At 38.8% G+C, this 23403-nt stretch overlaps 1 long non-coding RNA gene across 1 annotated transcript in view; it reads right to left on the bottom strand.

The window, feature by feature from the left end:
• Nucleotides 1–23403, bottom strand: part of LOC103508587 — a 149210-nt gene that overhangs the window by 15794 nt on the left and 110013 nt on the right. The window contains exons 9-19 of the long non-coding RNA XR_003391315.1: nucleotides 18622–18739; nucleotides 18326–18429; nucleotides 17492–17820; nucleotides 15274–15520; nucleotides 6722–6839; nucleotides 6418–6521; nucleotides 5003–5128; nucleotides 4438–4594; nucleotides 3230–3438; nucleotides 2299–2418; nucleotides 913–1086 (exon numbers count right to left, since the gene is read on the bottom strand). This is a non-coding gene — a long non-coding RNA (Down syndrome cell adhesion molecule). The remainder of the gene's footprint in view (nucleotides 1–912; nucleotides 1087–2298; nucleotides 2419–3229; nucleotides 3439–4437; nucleotides 4595–5002; nucleotides 5129–6417; nucleotides 6522–6721; nucleotides 6840–15273; nucleotides 15521–17491; nucleotides 17821–18325; nucleotides 18430–18621; nucleotides 18740–23403) is intronic.

Genomic DNA, 23403 nt, shown 5'->3' with positions numbered 1-23403 from the left:
GGTAAAATTAATTTGTTTGAAGTTCAAATACATATGTGACTCGTGGAAAGAAGAAATAAAAGCTATGTGTGCCAGCCTAGTTAGCTTGGTGGGTAGCGCATCTGTAAGCGCTAGGTTGCGGGTTCGATTCCCGCCCGGGGTGGATTTTATCCTAAACGGATAAGGTTTGTTCTCGGTACGGCTGAATTTCTCCTATCCCATCTTCCTCATCTCTTCGATTTCCGGACGATAAGACCTTGGCAGTTACAGTTCCCTCTATTAAACTCCTGGAAAGAAGATATAAAGACTATGTAGGAAAGAAAGTCGAGAGATTAGAAAGTTACCAAAGTGAGAATTGAGAAAGAGAGTTAGACCTAGAAAAAAGTGGGAAATTTTTGTCAGAAAGCATTCACGGGAAACCCGGTATAAACAGGAAAGAAGAAGATCTAAGAACCTATCAAGGAACCCACATGACTGCCGATAACATAACCCGAGGATGATCTGGGAGACAGAGGTGTATTGTCCAGGAACCATGATATCTTAGGAGGAGGGTTGCCGGATACAACACACTGCAGAGATATGGGAAGACCCGGGTTGAGGGTTTGCTCTGAGAACGAATGCTGCAGGTCAGGGGACACGGCTGAAATGGTACCGAAATAATGAGGTAGAAAAAGAGGTTTCATAGAGGACTATAAGTGCTAAGGTCTTATCGTCCCGGAATCGAAGAAAGCTAAAGTGAGAATTGAGAAAGAGAGTTAGACCTAGAAAAAAGTGGGAAATTTTTGTCAGAAAGCATTCACGGGAAACCCGGTATAAACGGTAAAAGGTTAAGAAGAAGATCTAAGTATCAAGGAAGACATTTTACTTTTACAGCTAACAATATTAAATATTGGATCTATGGCTCTACCTACCTATTGGACATAATCGACTCACCATTGACTTTCAACGTTACAACCTTGCTGAGGACTTTGCCGATGGAGTTTTCAGCGTTGCAGGAGTAGAAGCCTTCATGCAAAGGATCAGCAGACCGTATAATCACCGAACCATTGGCAGAAATTACAAGCCTGGAGTCCGAGTCTAATGGAATAAAATCAGTAGGAGCTTCCTCTGGAAAAAGAATAAGGAAAAATGCAGAAGTTACAGAGCCCTCTATAAAACCTCTTCTTAGCCAGCCTAGTTAGCTTGGTTGGTAGCGCGTCTGCCTTGTACGCGCTAGGCCGCGGGTTCGATTCCCACCCGGGGCGGATTTTTCAACGTTACAACCTTGCTGAGGACTTTGCCGATGGAGTTTTCAGCGTTGCAGGAGTAGAAGCCTTCATGCAAAGGATCAGCAGACCGAATAATCACCGAACCATTGGCAGATATTACAAGTCTGGAGTCCGAGTCTAATGGAATAAAATCAGTGGGAGCTTCCTCTGGAAAAAGAATAAGGAAAAATGCAGAAGTCACAGAGCCCTCTATAAAACCTCTTCTTAGCCAGCCTAGTTGGCTTGGTTGGTAGCGCGCCTGCCTTGTAAGCGCTAGGCCGCGGGTTCGATTCCCACCCGGGGCGGATTTTATCCTGAATGGATAATGTTCGTTCTCAGAATGGCTGACTTTCTCCTATCCTGTCTTAATTCTCTCTTCAATATCGGGACGATAAGACTTTGGCAGTTACAGTTCCCTCTATCAAGCCTCTTGGGAAAAAAAAACTCTTCAAATAATAGAATAATAATAAAATGAGAATTTAGTTCATTAGCCTAATTACCTTGGAAGCCTACATTGTAAGCGTAGCTGGTTCAATTTCCGCTCGAAGAACATTACCTTAAAGGCCCGTTCTTTCCCACTTGTTCGGAAAAAATCGTGTCGTGTTTAACACTCTCATTTAAAGTACATTGCCTACAGGACAGTCGGAAAAAAAATCGGTTGAAACTCACGAGTGGGAACGAGCCTTTGAGGTTCATTCTCAGAACGGCTAGCTCTCTCCTGTCCTAGCCTATCCTTCCCTAAATTTTGGGACGATAAGAATTCAGCTTTTTAGTCCAGTTACCTTGGAAGCCTGCATTGTAAGCGCTAGGTAGCTGGTTCAATTTCCGCTCGGGTCGAAGAATATTACCCTAAAGGCCCGTTTCTTCCCACTTGTTCGGAAAAAATCGTGTCGTGTTTAGTGGGAACACTCTCATTTAAAGTACATTGCCTATAGGACAGTCGGAAAAAAAATCGGATGAAACTCACGAGTGGGAACGGACCTTTGAGGTTCATTCTCAGAACGGCTAGCTCTCTCCTAGCCTATCCTTCCCTAAATTTTGAGACGATAAGCACCTCCGTTGTTACACTTACCTCTAGCACGTGTCCAATAGATTCTAGGCTGAGGATTGCCTGTGGCTTGACAGTCAATGACCGCACTGTGTTGATACAGGACCGTGGTGTCTTTGGGTACCACTAGCCAGGTTGGTGGAACTGAGAATTAGAAGAATATTCACTTGTAGTAATTTTATTATTATGATCGCAGGTGATATAGTAGTCAAGACGCTCGCCTGGTATACTGGAGGACGTGGGTTTGATCCCAGCTGAGGTATGAAAATTTGTTAATTTTTTTGAGTCTACTGACAACAATATTAGTAGCCTACTGCTTATGATCGCAGGTGATATAGTAGTCAAGACGCTCGCCTGGTATACTGGAGGACGTGGGTTTGATCCCAGCTGAGGTATGAAAATTTGTCAATTTTTTTGAGTCTACTGACAACAATAATATTAGTAGCCTACTGCTATCCGCCCCGGGCGGGAATCGAACCCGCGGCCTAGCGCTTATAAGGCAGACGCACTACTTACTAACTAAGCTAACTAGGCTGGCTTATACTCGGTTTAAACTTAACTCTTGTAATAAGCATGTCAAAATGTTCAGCCAATCAGATGGTTTAATCCGAGACCTGACTTAGACCCAGTTTTAACTCAGACCGTGTGCCCGGCTATTAGTTGTTCTTTCTTTCGTAAAGTCTAGGTAATTGAGTCTTCGCCCCGGGCGGGAATCGAACCCGCGGCCTAGCGCTTACAAGGCAGACGCACTACTAACTAAGCTAACTAGGCTGGCTTATACTCGGTTTAAATTTAACTCTAGTAATAAGCATGTCAAAATGTTCAGCCAATCAGATGGTTTAATCCGAGACCTAACTTAGACCGAGTTTTAACTCAGACTGTGTGCTCGGCTATTAGTTGTTCTTTCTTTAGTAAAGTCCAGATGATTGAGTCTTCATTGAAGACTTCAACTTACCTTTGACAACAAGCTTGGCCGTATAGTTAGAGCTGGAAGCTTCATTGCTCACAACACACGTGTACAGTCCCGTATGTCTCGCACTTAGCTTCTTGAACATGAGAGTGCTCAGAAATAACATCTGCTGCTCTTGGACATCCGGGTCTTGAGGGAGAGGTTTACCGTCTTTATGCCAGAGGATGGTGATGGGCAGATCCCCAGAGGTGATACTACAACACACCCGTCACCCGTTATGTTCAACTTCGGAGCTTTTTCATGCTTTACTAACATACAGGGTATGAGTAATCGTCAGGACTACAATACAAGTTTAATTCTTGGAGCAATCTGATTGGTTGATATCAAACTATCCAGCCAATCAGATTGCTTAATTCAAGAACAACACACCCGTCACCCGTTATGTTCAACTTCGGAGCTTTTTCATGCTTTACTAACATACAGGGTATGAGTAATCGTCAGGACTACAGTACAGGTTTAATTCTTGGAGCAATCTGATTGGTTGATATCAAACTATCCAGCCAATCAGATTGCTTAATTCAAGGCGTAAACCAAATTAAAACTCAGATTCTGGTAAATGTACACATTTTATATTGTGTGATATGTCAAAGGCCTCTCACAACTATTTAGGGCAGCATTATTTTGAATAGAACAGTTGCGCTTACTTTGGTGATGTTTCAAAGTCAAAGAGCAGGAAAAATGAGGAACAAAGGAATTTTCCTTTTTCTCACATTTTATATTGTGTGATATGTCAAAGGCCTCTCACAACTATTTAGGGCAGCATTATTTTGAATAGAACAGTTGCGCTTACTTTGGTCATGTTTCAAAGTCAAAGAGCAGGAAAAATGAGGAACAAAGGAATTTTCCTTTTTCTTCTACGCCTTCTAGATCCCGAGATAAATCGATTAAAAAAATACCGGTAAATCGTGAACTCTGACGTCACGGCATACGCTCGCGTACACGATGACGTCACATCAAATGTTCCGAACAAAGCTCCCTCACAGGCAGCACATTAATGTGTTTGTGCGCATAAGAAGAAGAAAATAATGATCATTTATTAAATCGTACTACCATTTGCGAATTTTTGATAATTCTACAAAAATATTCGCACATGTTTAATTAATAAAATGATAGAGCGCAGAACATAGGTGTTGAAGTGTATTGTTATAAGGTAGGTAGGTACTGTAGAGGTAGTTATCCACCAAATTTATAACATACTTTCAGCTAAGTGGGCCTCGCTAACACCTTCCCGTAGCCAAGCGATAAGTAGGAGGTTGTGATTGTAGGCAGGGATGTTGCACTGGAGTACTGCGATGTTCCCGCGTAGAACGAACGTGTTCCCGGTGTTGATTTCGTAGTCTGATGACATGTCTAGGGGGAAATAAAGATGTAGAGAAGTCACAATAGAATATTTATTTAGAAGTATTTATTGTTAAGGCGGTCTCTTCTTGATCCCTTAGATGCCGCGTCCATTTTGTATATAGCTATTGCACTGCGACATTTAGAAATAGCTACGAGTGTGGGTTCCATGCCCGCCCGGGGTGAACTTTGTCCTAGACATACAAGGGTCGTTCTCGGAACTGCTGGCTTTCCAGGATTTCTTCTATCTCTATCCTGTTTTATAAAACGTAAACAAGTTGTGTTTTTCTTGAAGAGAATTGTACGAACTTTATTAGTAGATCACTGTCCTGACTGTACAACAGTAAGTAAAGAAAATATAGACATTTAAAGAAACGAATATTGGAATTTTTTGATTGATTAAAAGGGCCTCGCTAACACCTTCCCGTAGCCAAGCGATAAGTAGGAGGTTGTGATTGTAGGCAGGGATGTTGCACTGGAGTACTGCGATGTTTCCGCGTAGAACGAACGTGTTCCCGGTGTTGATTTCGTAGTCTGATGACATGTCTAGGGGGAAAATAAAGATGTAGAGAAGTCACAATAGAAAATTTATTTAGAAGTTTTTATTGTTATGGCGGTCTCTTCTTGATCCCTTGGATGCCGCGTCAATTTTGTATATAACTATTGCACTGCGACATTTAGAAGTAGCTACGAGTGTGGGTTCCATGCCCGCCTGGGGTGAACATTGTCCTAGACATACAAGGGTCGTTCTCGGAACTGCTGGCTTTCCAGGATTTCTTCTATCTCTATCCTGTTCTATAAAACGTAAACAAGTTGTGTTTTTCTTGAAGATAATTGTATGAACTTTATTAGTAAACCACTGTCCTGACTGTACAACAGTAAGTAAAGAAAAAATAGACATTTAAAGAAACGAATATTGGAATCTTTTGATTGATTAAAATTTATTCTCTTTCTCTCTTCAATTTCGGGACGATAAGACCTTAGTATGACAGATCTACATACATCCATACCTGTCCCTCTGTTGAATTTTCATTATTATAATTATTATTTCAAACTACGAGTAGTAATTAATATAATGATAGAGCGCAGAACAGAGGTGTTGAAGTGTATTGTTATAAGGTAGGTACTGTAGTGGTAGTTATCCACCAAATTTATAACATAGGTACTTTCAGCTAAGCAGGATGAGCACAAGCACAAAGAGAAATAATTACATTTCCACATGAAATTCTAAAATTCTTTTTTAACGACATACCTGTACGAAATTAAACGTGATAGCTACCCATCCCATAAAAGTGAACATAAAATTACATACACTCCTTCCTCGACTCCTCTGTCTCATTTGTTTATAGCTGCACAGCGTAATCTTACACGTACTTACCGGGGGTAATTTTATCTAGGATCGTTAATGTTCTCTGCGAAAATTCAAATTACCTCTTCCTCTCTGAGCTAATCCTTTTTAGTTTCATCCTGTGTGAATTACTCCTTCGTCCTCCTCTCTATTACTCTTCCCTTCCCCTCCCCTCTTCCCCTCTATGACTCTTGTCCCTCTTCCTCTCTGAGCTAATCCTTTTTAGTTTCATCCTGTGTGAATTACTCCTTCGTCCTCCTCTCTATTACTCTTCCCTTCCCCTCTATGACTCTTGTCCCCTCCCTCCCATAACGTTGACACAGAGAGTGACACTCCCTCTCTGTCGTGTATGCTTGGCAGAAAAAACACTTAACTGTTTAAACATACGATGTGTTTTGCGCAAAAACCACATCAGCCTTCGGGATAATTTCCTCGGAAGAAATTAAACTTTCCCCGGAGGTAATGGATTAAGCTATTAAAAGTTTACTGCGGCGGGAACACAGAGAATATTTTTCAACAAGGCGAGGCGAGAGCACCAAATCCATCTCAACACTGTGGAAAATATGTACTTTGTTTTCATCCCCCTTGATCCTGTAGGATTTTAGAAGATTAAGAATTCTTGGAGAAAAAAAAACATTACAGGCCTAAAATATGTTTAATTAGAGCACTCTCTATCAAGACATGAGGTTGATGAGGTACACAATAGGGCTGCCGACCCTATTTAAATAGGGAAATGCTAAGAAGAAGACTTCCTATTCAGCTTGCCTAGCTTGTACCATGTTCAGACATACCTGTAAATAGCCGGAGGTGATGCCTGAGCCACACAAATCAAATCAGCAGAGGACCCCACCTTGACTTTGGCAGTAGGGGTTGTCTGTTCTATCCTAGGAGGAATATTGCCTTCCGCCTCTGTAATAGAAAGGAAAATGGGTTAGTTAAATTCCCGGATTTTATCTCTACGTATCTACACTTTGTCTAGTCCGAGGCTTAGGTGTAGGGGCAAACAGCCCCAAAGGATGAGTTAACCTTCTACGAATCTACTTATCTACACTACGAGCTACGTAGGGATAAATAATAATTAATTAAGGTCCATTTTCTTTCAGGTATTATGTACCTATTCCATGAAGCACAGCAGATGGAGAAATAGGTGGAAGGGAGGTGGAGATGAAAAGGGAGCCAGGGGGAGGAAAAGAGATAGGGGAAGAAGAAGAAAGGAAAAGGGCACAGGGAAAAGAATGCCAAGAAGACAAGAAAGTGCAAAAGAAGAGAGACCAATATTGAGATTCACAATGCACATTACTTGCTCATTTAATTAACAGTTGAAAAAAGCTTTTCAATTTCTTCTGACAAGGCGTAGTTATTCACACCTACGAATGCTCAAATGATTCTAAGAAATCAAAATTTTCCAACAGTAATTTAGAGCATTATGCTAATAAATTTGAAAATTTCATATCTTGGTTGGGATTCAAACCTGCGCCCTGTGCACTCTCAAAGAAAAAAGACAGAAAAAGAATGGACAAGTCTGATGTGGATTTGAAAGAATTTTAACCTAAAAAAATAATAATTGTCAAAGAAAATAAGACAACAAAAGTATCCTAGCTTTTATCTCTCTCTCTCTCTCTGTGTGTGTGTGTGTGTGGAGAAATCTCAAGAGGAGAAAAGTAATAAATATAAGTGCCATCCAGCGTGAGAAAGAGAAAGAACAACAAGGAAAGATGAGAGAGAGAGAATGGGTCAGAAAGAAAGCGAAGAAAACAAGAGAGACAGACAATAAACAGAATATTATCTCTGTTTCTATTCTCCCTCCCTCATTCTTTCTCCCTCTCTCTCTCTCTCTATCTTACTTCCATTCCCTCCCTCTGGTTAAGCGTCCTGTTTTCCTCCTCTCTCTTTCTCACTATCCTTTCCCCCTAATGTATTTCGTAAAATACACAATGTACGAGTAAGTACATCTACATAAGCATAGGTATAGCATAATGTACATGAGAAATATACAGGTATGTAGGTATACTGGAAGATAATTATGTACATAGGTAGGTATCTCTCTCTCTCTATCTTACTTCCATTCCTTCCCTCTGGTTATCCGTCCTGTTTTCCTCCTCTCTCTTTCTCACTATCCTTTCCCCCTAATGTATTTTACGTAAAATACACAATGTACGAGTAAGTACATCTACATAAGCATAGGTATAGCATAATGTACATGAGAAATGTACAGGTATGTAGGTATACTGGAAGATATGTACATAGGTAGGTAGGTAGGCACTACACTAAGCTCAGGTGTATTACTAAGGTTTCTTTGTTTCCTACAGGAGACTTACCCTTGTATTGGGGAAGTATCATGTTTCAGTAGGTAGGTAGGTAGGTATATTTCTTCGATAGGTAGATGATAGGTGCAACCCCTGTCTTAGTACAAAGTTTGGATGACTAGAGCGAAGCATATGGAAAGTAGAGTTTTTGTTCAACAAATAGGTAATTTTTAGCCCGTCCTTCCTTTATTACTATCGTAATAATAAAGGTACAGTAGACGGGCTATTGTATTCCCTTCGGTGTCGTCTGTCTGTCTGTCCCCATAGAAGGACTTATCCAAACCTGGTCGACATAATATATATGGACGGACTATTGTATTCGCTTCGGTGTCGTCTGTCTGTCTGTGCCCATAGAAGGACTTATCCAAACCTGGTCGACCTACGTATTCGCTTCGGTGTCGGTCTGTCTGTCTGTCAGTCAGTCAGTCTGTCTGTCCCCATAGAAGGACTTATCCAAACCTAGTCGACCTATGTATCAAATTAAAGGTCTTTTTACCAGGAACACGAAAATGGTGGTGCAAATTTTGTCCAGAAAACCATAAAGTCAAAAATCAAATTAAAGGTCTTTTTACCAGGAACACGAAAATGGTGGTGCAAATTTTGTCCAGAAAACCATAAAGCCAAAAAACCAAAAAAACTGGTTTTGGGGGGTGCAAATTTTGTCCAGAAAACCATAAAGCCAAAAAACCAAATTGAGTAATTGTGGGATTTTTTTTTTCACATTTTCTCACACAAATGAGCTCTGATCTCGAAATTTGTCGCGACGACCTATGAACTCAAAGCGAGAAAGTTTTAGATAACACTTTAGTCGATCATTTAAGACCGGTTTTAGCGTCACCGATCTTAAGCTACGCCGAGCAAGGCCAATTAATGGATGGGTGACTTAAACATTATATTGGAAATAAAGGGAGAAAGGGCTCTAGTCTTGATTTTAAATCATTACATGAAAGTAGAATCGAAAAAATCAAATCAAGAATAATAATAAACTGAATATTAAACAAATTAGGTAGGTACATAGGTATTGATTTAACCACAAACTACGGACTAAAAAATTCCCGGAGGGACGGGCTCAGCTTGTTATCGGTCAAAGTCCAACGTAAAAGCGAATATAATTTAAGAGCTCGGGTTTGAACACATAAACAATAAAGTAAGGTATGAATAGGTGAATTCAATTAGCCCAATTGAAAACTCTATCATCTATCCTATATTTATATTCTCTTCTAGCTAATAAGTAGCAGTTTTGGTCTTCTTAGAGCGTGAACTATCTATCTATAGGTTCATTTAATAGAACTTCATGCCAAAATAAGTTTAGCAAACAAGACCCCCTAAATTAAGAGGGGGCCTCTTTTTTCCCTAATTCAGGCACAGAAAGTAAGTATACCACAACTGCTCACAAACAAAATAGGATCTCTCCCTGCTCACAAACAAAATAGTAAGTACCTAATTGTCCTAATGATTCTACATCCTGAAATAAAAGCACAAAACCAAAATAATAATGCCTCTCCCTTGGATCGAACCCCGACGTGCTGGACTAGTATGATGAATATTGATGATCTACGAGGGTTTCGCGAACCTTGATGAGGACAAATGGTTTTCATGAGGACAAATAGTTTCAACATTCCTAATGACCCGGTATATTTATGGTGCTTTCCATTCCTTACTGTTTACTGTTATGAGCTTTTCGGCGAAAAAAAGCACAAAACTTTCATTTCTATCACATTTATATGTCATAATGTGACTTTTATGATTTGAAAGAAAGCGAAGAAAACAAGAGAGACAGACAATAAACAGAATATTATCTCTGTTTCTATTCTCCCTCCCTCATTCTCTCTCTCTCTCTCTATCTTACTTCCATTCCTTCCCTCTGGTTATCCGTCCTGTTTTCCTCCTCTCTCTTTCTCACTATCCTTTCCCCCTAATGTATTTTACGTAAAATACACAATGTACGAGTAAGTACATCTACATAAGCATAGGTATAGCATAATGTACATGAGAAATGTACAGGTATGTAGGTATACTGGAAGATATGTACATAGGTAGGTAGGTAGGTATATTGGAAAGAGCGTCATAAAACGAACTCCTCATGACAGATGTATTTGTCTTCTACCATTAGGCAGAGAGCTTTCTATTATCATTATTTTAAAAAATCTTCAGCTGCCATAAAAACTGGCATGATCTTTGCCATAAATAAAGTATAAGCTCTGTCACTTTCACACTACGAATATCAGCCCCTCTTTTTTTAGTCCGTCCTTCCTTTATTATTACGATAGTAATAAAAAAAGGTATAGTGGACGGGCTATTCTATTGTATTCGCTTCGGTGTCGTCTGTCACTCTGTCTGTCCCCATAGAAGGACTTATCTAAACCTGGTCGACCTATATATCAAATTAAATGTCTTTTTACCAGGAACAAAAAAATGGTGGTGCAAATTTTGTCCAGAGAACCATAAAAAAAAAATTGATTTTGGGGGATTTTTTTCACAATCTTGAAATTTGTCGCGACGACCTATGAAAGTTTTAGATAACACTTCAGTCGATCATTAGCGTCACCTATGTTAAGCTACGCCGAGCAAGGCCAAAAAATGGATGCGTGACTTCAACATTATATTGGTAGTTATTGGGAAACATTAAAAGGAATAAAGGGAGAACGGGCTCTAGTCTTGATCGAATAAACTACGGGCTAAAAAATTCCCGGAGGGACGGGCCCAGCTTGTTCTTAGTGTAACTGCAAGCCCAATGATGAAAAAAAATATGGGATTTTTTCCCGTTATCTTAATAAATAAAATTATAAATAAATAATAATATAGATTTTGCTCAGAACTGACTTTACATAATTATTTTTGTACATATTTACTTTTTTTATTTTTATTTATTATTATTTTTTTTTGTTTATTTTTAAAGGAGAATGGGGCAAATTTAACATCACAACATTCACAACTATGGAGATTTGAGTTACCAATGTTCCTATTATACAAAACATGGTATAGGTACAACCACACAATAGAATTAGATCTCGCGTTTACAAATTGATAAAATTGAAAATACATAAAAATAATAATAATAATAATAATAAATACTATGTATATTTAATTACATCATCACAGGTATTATCGCCAAAAAATCTCCCCCTCTATGTTGGAAATTCGCTGACTCCTGAATATTTTCAAAAATAACTTTTTTTTTTTAGGCAAAACTACAAACAAAAAGAGTAAACTAGATAAACTAGAGAGAGGAGGAGAGAGAAAAAGGGAGGGAGAGAAGGAGAAAGATAGAGAAAGGGAGGGCGAGAGAGAGAGAGAGAGAAAGTGATGAGGGAGAAAATATAACAAAGAGACACAGCAAACAATAAATATCGTGGGTGTGAGAGAAATAGAGCAGGATGGATAGGAGGAGGGGAAGATAATATCCCTGATAAAACCTAGACAAAGAAGAGGAATAGGGAGAAAGGGATAAAGGAAAGGACAGGGAAGGGGAGGAAAGAGATTTCAAAATATTTATAAAAAAATCCTCGACAAAAATTAATTTTAAATCCATGAAAAGCGACGTGACGAAGCAACTGAATGAGGGCTTGAAACATGTACTCAATTAACTTTCCTCTATGTGTGGAAATATATGGGGTGCACTCACTGAATCAGGACTTGAATACTCCGTTTATCTTCTCTTTACCTGTACTCATAAAAAGTGCACTCAGAGAGTGAGGGCTTGAAATAGGTATTTAGCAGTCAAATACTGTTCTTCTTTCCCCTTTCTTTTTAAATTTTCATAATTTTACATGGATAAATAAATATTGGTATCTTTCGGTGGTGAAAAGATTGGCAGGAATTTAAACCTCCTATACGTCAAGAATCAAATCCGAAAACTTTTCTCATGTCCATACTGACTGAGTGTACAATACATGGGATGAAACCACTCGGCAAATTATACAACATGAATATTTTAGGCTAATGTTGAAAACAAGTTAACTGTAAAAAAAGTTCTGTTTTTTTCCCCTTTTTTTAATTTTCACAATTCAACAGTCCAATAATACTCTTGAGTATAATAATTATATGAAAATATTATAAAGGGTAGGCCTTGTAATTGTACAGAGAACTAAAACTCAAATTTAAGACTATGATAAGGTTTAGATTCACCCTGTAGACATGTACGAGTGTTTGCAATTTATACATTGGCTGTGTTTTGTAGAGAGGCAATAATTTTATTATTATTATCCACAACTCATTCTCCTTCCCCATCCACTCCTTGGTACTGAAATTTCGCATACCCCTTTCCAACCAAGAGGAAAATTTAGTGAAAGATGCTGTGAAAATTGACTTGAAAGGAGCTTTAAAAGAAAGTGAACAATAGGAGACAGTTGAAACCGTTGAAAACAGGGCAACAAGAAAAGTCGAAAATTTCACTACAGAATTTTTTCCTGAACAGGGTGATCGGTCACCAGTTTGATTCAGCGCTACAACTTTGGAAAAATACACCTAATGTACCCAGAACTCGAGGTTTACCATCATTAAGGTCAAACGCGTCAAGTATAGCAATACGATTAACCTTTTTCTAATGGAAAAACTATTGCACAAATTATGCGCCTAAAGGAAAATTATCCATATGTATTATGTTACTTTGTACTAGGTAGGTTTCCTTTATAGCTTTTGTTCCACCTGTGTCGTAAAGGCGCCTCATATTTGACGAAAATAAGAGTCATATTTCACGAAAAATAAACGTCATAAAGTCATATTTTTAGAGTCATATTTTAAGAAAAATAAAAGTCATATTTGAAGGACTCTGCTTATAATTTCTTGCAACTTCCTGAATTACCTGTAACATCACTCCCTCTATGTAAACTTCTTATTTTCAGTACTAATACCTCATTATACCCAAGTCTAGGCATTATAATTTTCCACTACACTAAGCTCAGGTGTATTACTAAGGTTTCTTTGTTTCCTACAGGAGACTTACCCTTGTATTGGGGAAGTATCATGTTTCAGTTGGTAGGCATATTTCTTCGGTAGGTAGATGATAGGTGCAACCCCTAGGGTGCACTCACTGAATCAGGACTTGAATACTCCGTTTATCTTCTCTTTACCTGTACTCATAAAAAGTGCACTCAGAGAGTAAAATGGATTTCTTAGATGATTTCAGAAGTAAACATTCTGAAATTTTGTATGGAACAATAAATTTTGTATTTGAACACAATTAACACAAATACTTAAGAGTAGAACTTAACAACTTAAGATCTTTGAGAGTTTATATTTTAATTTGAAATGGAAAAGACTCTACTAGAATTACGAAGAGAACTTTTGGGGCTTGAGAGACTTGGACGCTCTCGATGAGACTGTTTGATTTACAAGGAGAACTTTAGGAAAACTGAGAGACTTGTACGCTCTCAGTGAGACTTTGTTTAAGGTACGAGGAGAACTGACTTGAGATTCGAACTAGGTTTTAAGAAAGGTCTTCGGTGGAAAAAGCGGCCGAAGATCTGTCATCAGGTGGGGTATCCACCAATGACATTTAAAGGCTTCCCCTAAGAGGAGGTCCCTAAAGAACCGGCCGATAATATCCGGTTGGAGAACTGACTAGAGATTCGAACTAGGTTTTAAGAAAGGTCTTCGGTGGAAAAAGCGGCCGAAGATCTGTCATCAGGTGGGGTATCCATCACCAATGACATTTAAAGGCTTCCCCTAAGAGGAGGTTCCTAAAGAACCGGCCGATAATATCCGGTTAAGGGGAAAAGGCTATAAGGAAAAATACAACTAAATTGCCTAAGACAAAATTCACATGATGGGGTATCCACCAATGACATTTAAAGGCTTCCCCTAAGAGGAGGTCCCTAAAGAACCGGCCGATAATATCCGGTTGAGGGGAAAAGGATATAAGGAAAAATACAACTAAATTGCCTAAGACAAAATTCACATGAAAGTTGTCTATTGTCTGATCAAAAGACAGCTTGACTCATTAGTCACTCGAGTCATACGTATCCACATGATTCATTTGACAATTCGGTCATTTGCGACAAAACTTTTCCGACCAACAAACGCGCGAGGAAAATCATGATGAAAGTATTGCACAATTCTTTCTCATTTATTTCTCTTTGTAGCACTTAGCCCTTGGCCTACAAACGTTTTTTTTTTTTTTTTTCATGTAAGCATAGTAAATGCTTATACGACTTGAACTTTACGTACAGGAGAAGGCTTGAACTTCATGTAAAGTGAACAAACTAAAAACAGTTTCTTTTCCAATACATGTTGACTTTTTCTATGTTTTCCGGGCATTTTATACGTAGGGAGAAATTTATGTAACTCCTACCTATGAGGAGGAAGACAGGATAGGAGGAAAGCCAGCCGTTCCGAGAACGAACATTATCCCATCAGGATAAAATCCGCCCCGGGCGGGAATCTAGCCCATGGCATAGCGCTTACAAGGCAGACGCGTTACCAACCAAGCTAACTAGGCTGGCATAAATTTTGAAAATAGATTTTAAATTGAAATACTTTGCTTTAAAATTTTCATTTATTTTATCTCAATGCAAAAGATACCGACCTACTTTTCTCTTTAAAGCTCACTCCTTGAATACTAAGGAATTTCAGGGCATTTGTAAACAAGAGACGCTCCTTCGAATGTTTTGAAGGCATTTTTTCAGAGTACACAGATGCTCGGTATTTATTCAGAAGTCACGACAATGAAAAAGAAAGATCCTCTATGCGTTTAACCTAACCCTATAACAGGCTATAACAACACTAGTCACTGCTCAAATTGTGAAAGCTCCTTTTTGCGTTAAACCATTGTGAATTTTCCATTGACGTGACTTCTGAACAAGTACCAGATGCTCAATTATCAAATTCCTCACCTCCCAACATCAGTTGTCCAGTAGCCTGAGCTGAATCCTCCTGTTCTGTCACCAAGCACTGGTACATGCCCCTGTCACTTCTCGTCACGCTGGGTATCTGTAGGGCTCCTCAGATTTGAATTTTTCCCAACTTTTTACATAGGAATCGACCATTTATTTATAATTTTTACCCATTTGCAACTGCTCCATTATCAAATTCCTCACCTCCCAACATCAGTTGTCCAGTAGCCTGAGCTGAATCTTCCTGTTCTGTCACTAAGCACTGGTACATGCCCCTGTCACTTCTGGTCACACTGGGTATCTGTAGAGCCGCTATATTGTTGTGGAAGATGTTGTTACTGGAAGAACTCCCGGAGATTACTTGGGAGTCTTTGAGCCAGGTTACGGTGGGGGTTTCCCGGCCCCCCTCTATGGTACAGTTGAACCAGGCCGCTGAACCTACGTCCACTACCTGAGGAAAAGATGATTTTTGACATTACGTGGTACTGGCTGTTTCGCTGTGCATTCAGGCTCATGAGGTACAAGAAGTAGAAGTACAAGTAGTACTTTATTTAAACTGTCAGCTTAGAAACAAGTTGTTCCATTATACCAACAGTTTAATAGAGAGAGAACACAAAAACACTGGTCTTAAGAGAGCACCTCTCAGCTCTCTTATGCGAGGTATGAATGTTTACTTCCAACAGTTCCAACCAACACCTTTATGATGGACTGATGGAGATCTTGAGACTCTATTTCGTTCAGCTCTACCTATTCGATTTGTCTCAAATTGATTGATTAAAACACATAGTTTGCTTTACTTTTAACAACTTACCTGAGTATCCAATAAAAACAGAACCTCCCTAAGACTACAGAACCTTGTGAGAGGAACCTTATTCTTACTTGTTGCAAAGGCTGTGGAAATGTTGAGACTCCATATCTTGCCGCTCTATTCGATTTGTCCCGACTTACTTGTTGCTTCTTTTGGGGAAGGAGTAGGATTTGTTTACTTTTGAAGAGAAAATTTGTTTGGTTGAAAAACAAGAAAAAAAACATACAAAACTGTTTGTGTGTGTGTGCTTAGGAAAGTTTATTTTCCCCTCACACAATTGAAATAACTTTCGGGGTTGCAGACAGACAAATTCATCTAATTTTTCAACGGTAAGGCAATTTCTTAAAGGATTACGAACAAAAAAAAATTGGAATTTTTTTATTTACCAACATTCGTCTCGAAGTGGGAATGCAATCTGATTTATATCCGGAGTCTACCGTCTAGTTTCTTTTTCTTTTTTTCAGATTTCGAAATTCCAAGATGATATTTCAAAGCTTTCTCTAGTAGTCTAACTTTCATTCCTGTTTCCTGTCACACTTTTTTATTAATACGGTGAAAATATTTGAGTATGCAATATGCTACGTAAGAAAAATTAGTGGAGATGTCTGATTCTTGTCGAGTTAGCGTCACCTATGTTAAGCTACGCCGAGCAAGGCCAAAAAATGGATGCGTGACTTCAACATTATATTGGTAGTTATTGGGAAACATTAAAAGGAATAAAGGGAGAACGGGCTCTAGTCTTGATCGAATAAACTACGGGCTAAAAAATTCCCGGAGGGACGGGCCCAGCTTGTTCTTAGTGTAACTGCAAGCCCAATGATGAAAAGCAAACAAGAGTGTTTATTTTCCTTCTTTCTTTTTAATAAAGTGAGAGAGCTGGGAAAAAGTTGCAACCACGAAAAGTAGAAGAAAAAAATCTTCAGTAACATTTTGTTTTTCACAAAAAAGGAAAACTTTGAAAACAAAGAAGAACGGAGAAGAAAATGTCTGGAAAGATAATTAAGTGTCAGCTTGGAGAACATCAATTCCAAGATCTACGGTAGAAAGAAATGACATTCCTTCAGACAGCCACATCAGAACTCTTCAGACCCAAGGAGCGATGCCAGTCTTCCCAAATATTTAGCTGATTTTCAGCATTTCTGCAGCTATTCTAGGCAAATCACTAAAGTTGAGCAACGTTGTGAGCGGTTTAGTATCTGGAAGGTTCATCACGTGGTGCTCGCTCACTGGATGTCTGATTCTTGTCGAGATTTTCGACACAATTTTTATGAATGCCGTGAAATTATTCGAGTATGCAATATGCTACACAAGAAAAAATAGTGGAGATGTCTGATTCTTGTCGAGATTTTCGACACAATTTTTATGAATGCCGTGAAATTATTCGAGTATGCAATATGCTACACAAGAAAAAAAAGTGGAGATGTCTGATTCTTGTCGAGATTTTTGACACAATTTTTATGAATGCCGTGAAATTATTCGAGTATGCAATATGCTACACAAGAAAAATTAGTGGAGATGTCTCATTCCCTGTTAAAATTTCGACCTTACCTGACACCATCACCTGTGAGGGTGGACTAATTTTCCGTTCGCCCGTCAGTTTGTGCGTGGTCTGGCAGTAGTAGCGGACTCGACCTTACCTGACACCATCACCTGTGAGGGTGGACTAATTTTCCGTTCGCCCGTCAGTTTGTGCGTGGTCTGGCAGTAGTAGCGGATGTACGAATCTTCCATCCCCGTGTCTCGGATATGCAAAGCCCCGGCGGTGGTGATGCTGTATCGCCCGCCAGAATGAATAATGCTACGGGCCTCGCTAACACCTTCCCGTAGCCAAGCGATAAGTAGGAGGTTGTGATTGTAGGCAGGGATGTTGCACTGGAGTACTGCGATGTTCCCGCGTAGAACGAACGTGTTCCCGGTGTTGATTTCGTAGTCTGATGACATGTCTAGGGGGGAAATAAAGATGTAGAGAAGTCACAATAGAAAATTTATTTAGAAGTATTTATTGTTAAGGCGGTCTCTTCTTGATCCCTTGGATGCCGCATCCATTTTGTAAAAAACTATTGCACTGCGATATTTAGAAGTAGCTACGAGTGTGGGTTCCATGCCCGCCCGGGGTGAACTTTGTCCTCGACATACAAGGGTCTTCTCAGAACTGCTGGCTTTCCAGGATTTCTTCTATCTCTATCCTGTTCTATAAAACGTAAACAAGTTGTGTTTTTCTTGAAGAAAATTGTATGAACTTTATTAGTAAATCACTGTCCTGACCGTATAACAGTAAGTAAAGAAAATATAGACATTTAAAGAAACGAATATTGGAATTTTTTGATTGATTAAAATTTATGAGTATGTACATACGTTATACCCTGTAGATACCTGGAAGATATTAGGTGATATTGTTTTGTTTGTAATTTCAAATGTAAATAATGGATTAAGCTATTAAAAGTTTACTGCGGCGGGAACACAGAGAATATTTTTCAACAAGACGAGGCGAGAGCACCAAATCCATCTCGACACTGTGGAAAATATGTACTTTGTTTTCATCCCCCTTGATCCTGTAGGATTTTAGAAGATTAAGAATTCTTGGGGAAAAAAACATTACATGCCTAAAATATGTTTAATTAGGTGAGCACTCTCTATCAAGACATGAGGTACACAATAGGGCTGCCGACCTTATTTAAATAGGAAAATGCTAAGAAGAAGACTTCCTATTCAGCTTTCCTAGCTTGTACCATGTTCAGACATACCTGTAAATAGCCGGAGGTGATGCCTGAGCCACACAAATCAAATCAGCAGAGGACCCCACCTTGACTTTGGCAGTAGGGGTTGTCTGTTCTATCCTAGGAGGAATATTGCCTTCCGCCTCTGTAATAGAAAGGAAAATGGGTTAGTTAAATTCCCTGATTCTATCTCTACGTATCTACACTTTTTCCAGTCCGAGGCTTAGGTGTAGGGGCAAACAGCCCCAAAGGATGAGTTAACCTTCTATGAATGTACTTATCTACACTACGAGCTACGTAGGCATAAATAATAATTAATTAAGGTCCATTTTCTTGCAGGTATTATGTACGTATTCCATTAAGTCAGAATAGTGAACTTGTGCAAGCAGCATCTGTGGCCGAATGGGCATCACACTAGGCTTGCATTTTGGAGGTAGATACCGGGTTTAATTCTTGGTGGAAGTGGAATTTTTTCCAATGTGAGCTTGGAATTTGGGGTGCACTCAGTCTCCTGAATGGAGCAGTTGCAAATGGGTAAAAATTATAAATAAATGGTCGATTCCTAAGTAAAAAGTTGGGAAAAATCCAAATCTGAGGTCAAAACTCCGAAAAAATAAATGTAAAAGGTCTAAAATTCAATTTTATTTTCCGTTCTAATGAAAGGGTTCAAAGATGTGTGACGTCAGACTTTACGCAGTTGTTTTTTTTCGTCCGCTAGGTAGCGCCAGTATGCAAGCACGCTTGCGGAGGAAAAGAAAGAAATGCGCAGAAACGTATGCGCACAAACACATTAATGTGTTGCCTGCGAAGGAGCTTTGCTTGGGAGTTATCTGTCTGATGTAAGTCAGCTATCACACAGAGAATGACATTCCAAGATGGAAATGGTCATGTAAGAGTGTTAAAGACAAAGATGAGGGTACCTTTATCTGTCTGATGTAAGTCAGCTATCACACAGGGAATGACATTCCAAGATGGAAATGGTCTGGAAAGGTCAAGAATAGACATGAGGAATTCGGGGAAGATAATGGAAATGGGATAGTAATAATTATTATGAAACACAATAGAGAAATTATCAAAATAGACATGAGATAAGGTCTAATGACGTCGAATAAGTTTTATACTAATGAAAACAGAAGTTTAACACATTTAACGCCACGGGTATCTTGATCAAAATTGAATTTTTCTTTCTGTTCAAACAGTCATAAAAGAAGTACTAAATAGTGATATGAATTCTCGCCCATTCCCCCACCCCCAAACTCTCCCGAGGACTACGGGAATCGAATCCCTATAAGACATACACAGTAAAGTCCAGACTATTGTGAGATAAGCATCAGACATGGAGGAAGGAGGGAGCAACAGACAAGGGAACAACAAGCCTCCCTTGTTGTTGTTGTTGTTGTTGTTGTTTAAAGGGATATGAGAAAAACCTACAGATTTGGTTTGTAGAACTTGGCCTGGTCCACTGCCACTGCCGTGCGCTCAGATTAGAGCTAATCTAATTAGCCATGCCTTTTCCACAAGTTTGGCCATGCCTCGGGATGAACTAGCGGGATTCCGGAGCGAAGCGACGGAATTCAGCTAGTAGTAATACAAATTCTAGTTTAGTCAGCTAGTCACAGTTGCTTGTTGTTATGCTCCACCACTTTTCAGTCGAGCACAAACCGTCACTGTTTATACCAGGTTGATAATCCAGGAGATGCGAAATGAAGAGACAAAAGGATTGAGACAAAGAGAAATAGACGGAGAGATAAAGAGATGGATAAAGGAGAGAAAGAAAGGAAGAGATGATGAGGACTTCGGGAAAGATAATGGAAATGGGATAGTAATAATTATTATGAAACACAATAGAGAAATTATCAAAATAGACATGAGATAAAGTCTAGTGACGTCGAATAAGTTTTATACTAATGAAAACAGAAGTTTAACACATTTAACGCCACGGCTATCTTGATCAAAATTGAATTTTTCTTTCTGTTCAAACAGTCATAAAAGAAGTACTGCCGTGCGCTCAGATTAGAGCTAATCTAATTTAAATAGTAATACAAATTCTAGTTTAGTCAGCTAGTCACAGTTGCTTGTTGTTATGCTCCACCACTTTTCAGTCGAGCACGAACCGTCACTGTTTATACCAGGTTGATAATCCAGGAGATACGAAATGAAGAGACAAAAGGATTGAGACAAAGGGAAATAGACGGAGAGATAAAGAGATGGATAAAGGAGAGAAAGAAAGGAAGAGATGGATGGGAAGAGAAATGGAGAGGACAAAAGAGTGGGATAAATATATAGAGACAAAAATAGATGGAAAGAAAGGGAGAAAAGAGAACAAGAGGGGAGAGAAAGGATGAGTCTGAGATTTTATGTTTTAATAATGTGCATTCTATTCTAATGCAAAGGCAAAGGATTTCTGAGCCTTTATTTTTTTACAGCATTATAATCTCCTTTGAAAAGCACAGCAGATGGAGAAATAGGTGGAAGGGAGGTGGAGATGAAAAGGGAGCCAGGGGGAGGAAAAGAGATAGGGGAAGAAGAAGAAGAAAGGAAAAGGGCACAGAGAAAATAATGCCAAGAAGACAAGAAAGTGCCAAAGAAGAGAAAACAATAGAGATGCACAATGCACATTACTTGCTCATTTAATTAACAGTTGAAAAAGGCTTTTCAATTTCTTCTGACAAGGCGTAGTTATTCACACCTACGAATGCTCAAATGATTCTAAGAAATCAAAATTTTCCAACAGTAATAGAGCATCATGCTAATAAATTCGAGAATTTCATATCTTGGTTACGATTCACACAGCAGATGGAGAAATAGGTGGAAGGGAGGTGGAGATGAAAAGGGAGCCAGGGGGAGGAAAAGAGATAGGGGAAGAAGAAGAAGAAGAAGAAGAAAGGAAAAGGGCACAGAGAAAATAATGCCAAGAAGACAAGAAAGTGCCAAAGAAGAGAAAACAATAGAGATGCACAATGCACATTACTTGCTCATTTAATTAACAGTTGAAAAAGGCTTTTCAATTTCTTCTGACAAGGCGTAGTTATTCACACCTACGAATGCTCAAATGATTCTAAGAAATCAAAATTTTCCAACAGTAATTTAGAGCATTATGCTAATAAATTCGAAAATTTCAACCTGCGCCCTGTGCACTCTCAAAGAAAAAAGACGGAGAAAGAGTGGACAAATCTGATGTGGATTTGAAAGAATTTTAACCTAAAAAATAATAATTGTCAAAGAAAATAAACAACAAAAGTATCCTAGCTTTTATTTCTCTCTCTCTCTCTGTGTGGAGAAATCTCAAGAGGAGAAAAGTAATAAATATAAGTGCCATCCAGCGTGAGAAAGAGAAAGAGAAAGGATGAGTCTGAGATTTTATGTTTTAATAATGTGCATTCTATTCTAATGCAAAGGCAAAGGATTTCTGAGCCTTTATTTTTTTACAGCATTATAATCTCCTTTGAAAAGCACAGCAGATGGAGAAATAGGTGGAAGGGAGGTGGAGATGAAAAGGGAGCCAGGGGGAGGAAAAGAGATAGGGGAAGAAGAAGAAGAAAGGAAAAGGGCACAGAGAAAATAATGCCAAGAAGACAAGAAAGTGCCAAAGAAGAGAAAACAATAGAGATGCACAATGCACATTACTTGCTCATTTAATTAACAGTTGAAAAAGGCTTTTCAATTTCTTCTGACAAGGCGTAGTTATTCACACCTACGAATGCTCAAATGATTCTAAGAAATCAAAATTTTCCAACAGTAATTTAGAGCATTATGCTAATAAATTCGAAAATTTCAACCTGCGCCCTGTGCACTCTCAAAGAAAAAAGACGGAGAAAGAGTGGACAAATCTGATGTGGATTTGAAAGAATTTTAACCTAAAAAATAATAATTGTCAAAGAAAATAAACAACAAAAGTATCCTAGCTTTTATTTCTCTCTCTCTCTCTGTGTGGAGAAATCTCAAGAGGAGAAAAGTAATAAATATAAGTGCCATCCAGCGTGAGAAAGAGAAAGAACAAGGAAAGATGAGAGAGAGAGAATGGGTCAGAAAGAAAGCGAAGAAAACAAGAGAGACAGACAATAAACAGAATATTATCTCTGTTTCTATTCTCCCTCCCTCATTCTCTCTCTCTCTCTCTATCTTACTTCCATTCCTTCCCTCTGGTTATCCGTCCTGTTTTCCTCCTCTCTCTTTCTCACTATCCTTTCCCCCTAATGTATTTCGTAAAATACACAATGTACGAGTAAGTACATCTACATAAGCATAGGTATAGCATAATGTACATGAGAAATGTACAGGTATGTAGGTATACTGGAAGATATGTACATAGGTAGGTAGGTAGGTAGGTAGGTAGGTAGGTATATTGGAAAGAGCGTCATAAAACGAACTCCTCATGACAGATGTATTTGTCTTCTACCATTAGGCAGAGAGCTTTCTATTATCATTATTTTAAAAAATCTTCAGCTGCCATAAAAACTGGCATGATCTTTGCCATAAATAAAGTATAAGCTCTGTCACTTTCACACTACGAATATTAGCCCCTCTTTTTTAGTCCGTCCTTCCTTTATTATTACGATAGTAATAAAAAAAGGTATAGTGGACGGGCTATTCTATTGTATTCGCTTCGGTGTCGTCTGTCACTCTGTCTGTCCCCATAGAAGGACTTATCTAAACCTGGTCGACCTATATATCAAATTAAATGTCTTTTTACCAGGAACAAAAAAATGGTGGTGCAAATTTTGTCCAGAGAACCATAAAAAAAAAATTGATTTTGGGGGATTTTTTTCACAATCTTGAAATTTGTCGCGACGACCTATGAAAGTTTTA

Source organism: Diaphorina citri, unplaced genomic scaffold (genome assembly GCF_000475195.1).
Source record: "Diaphorina citri unplaced genomic scaffold, Diaci psyllid genome assembly version 1.1 scaffold413, whole genome shotgun sequence".
Lineage (NCBI taxonomy): Eukaryota > Metazoa > Arthropoda > Insecta > Hemiptera > Psyllidae > Diaphorina > Diaphorina citri.
The sequence above is the reverse complement of the archived record's forward strand: the minus strand, read 5'-3'. Positions and strand labels throughout refer to the sequence as shown.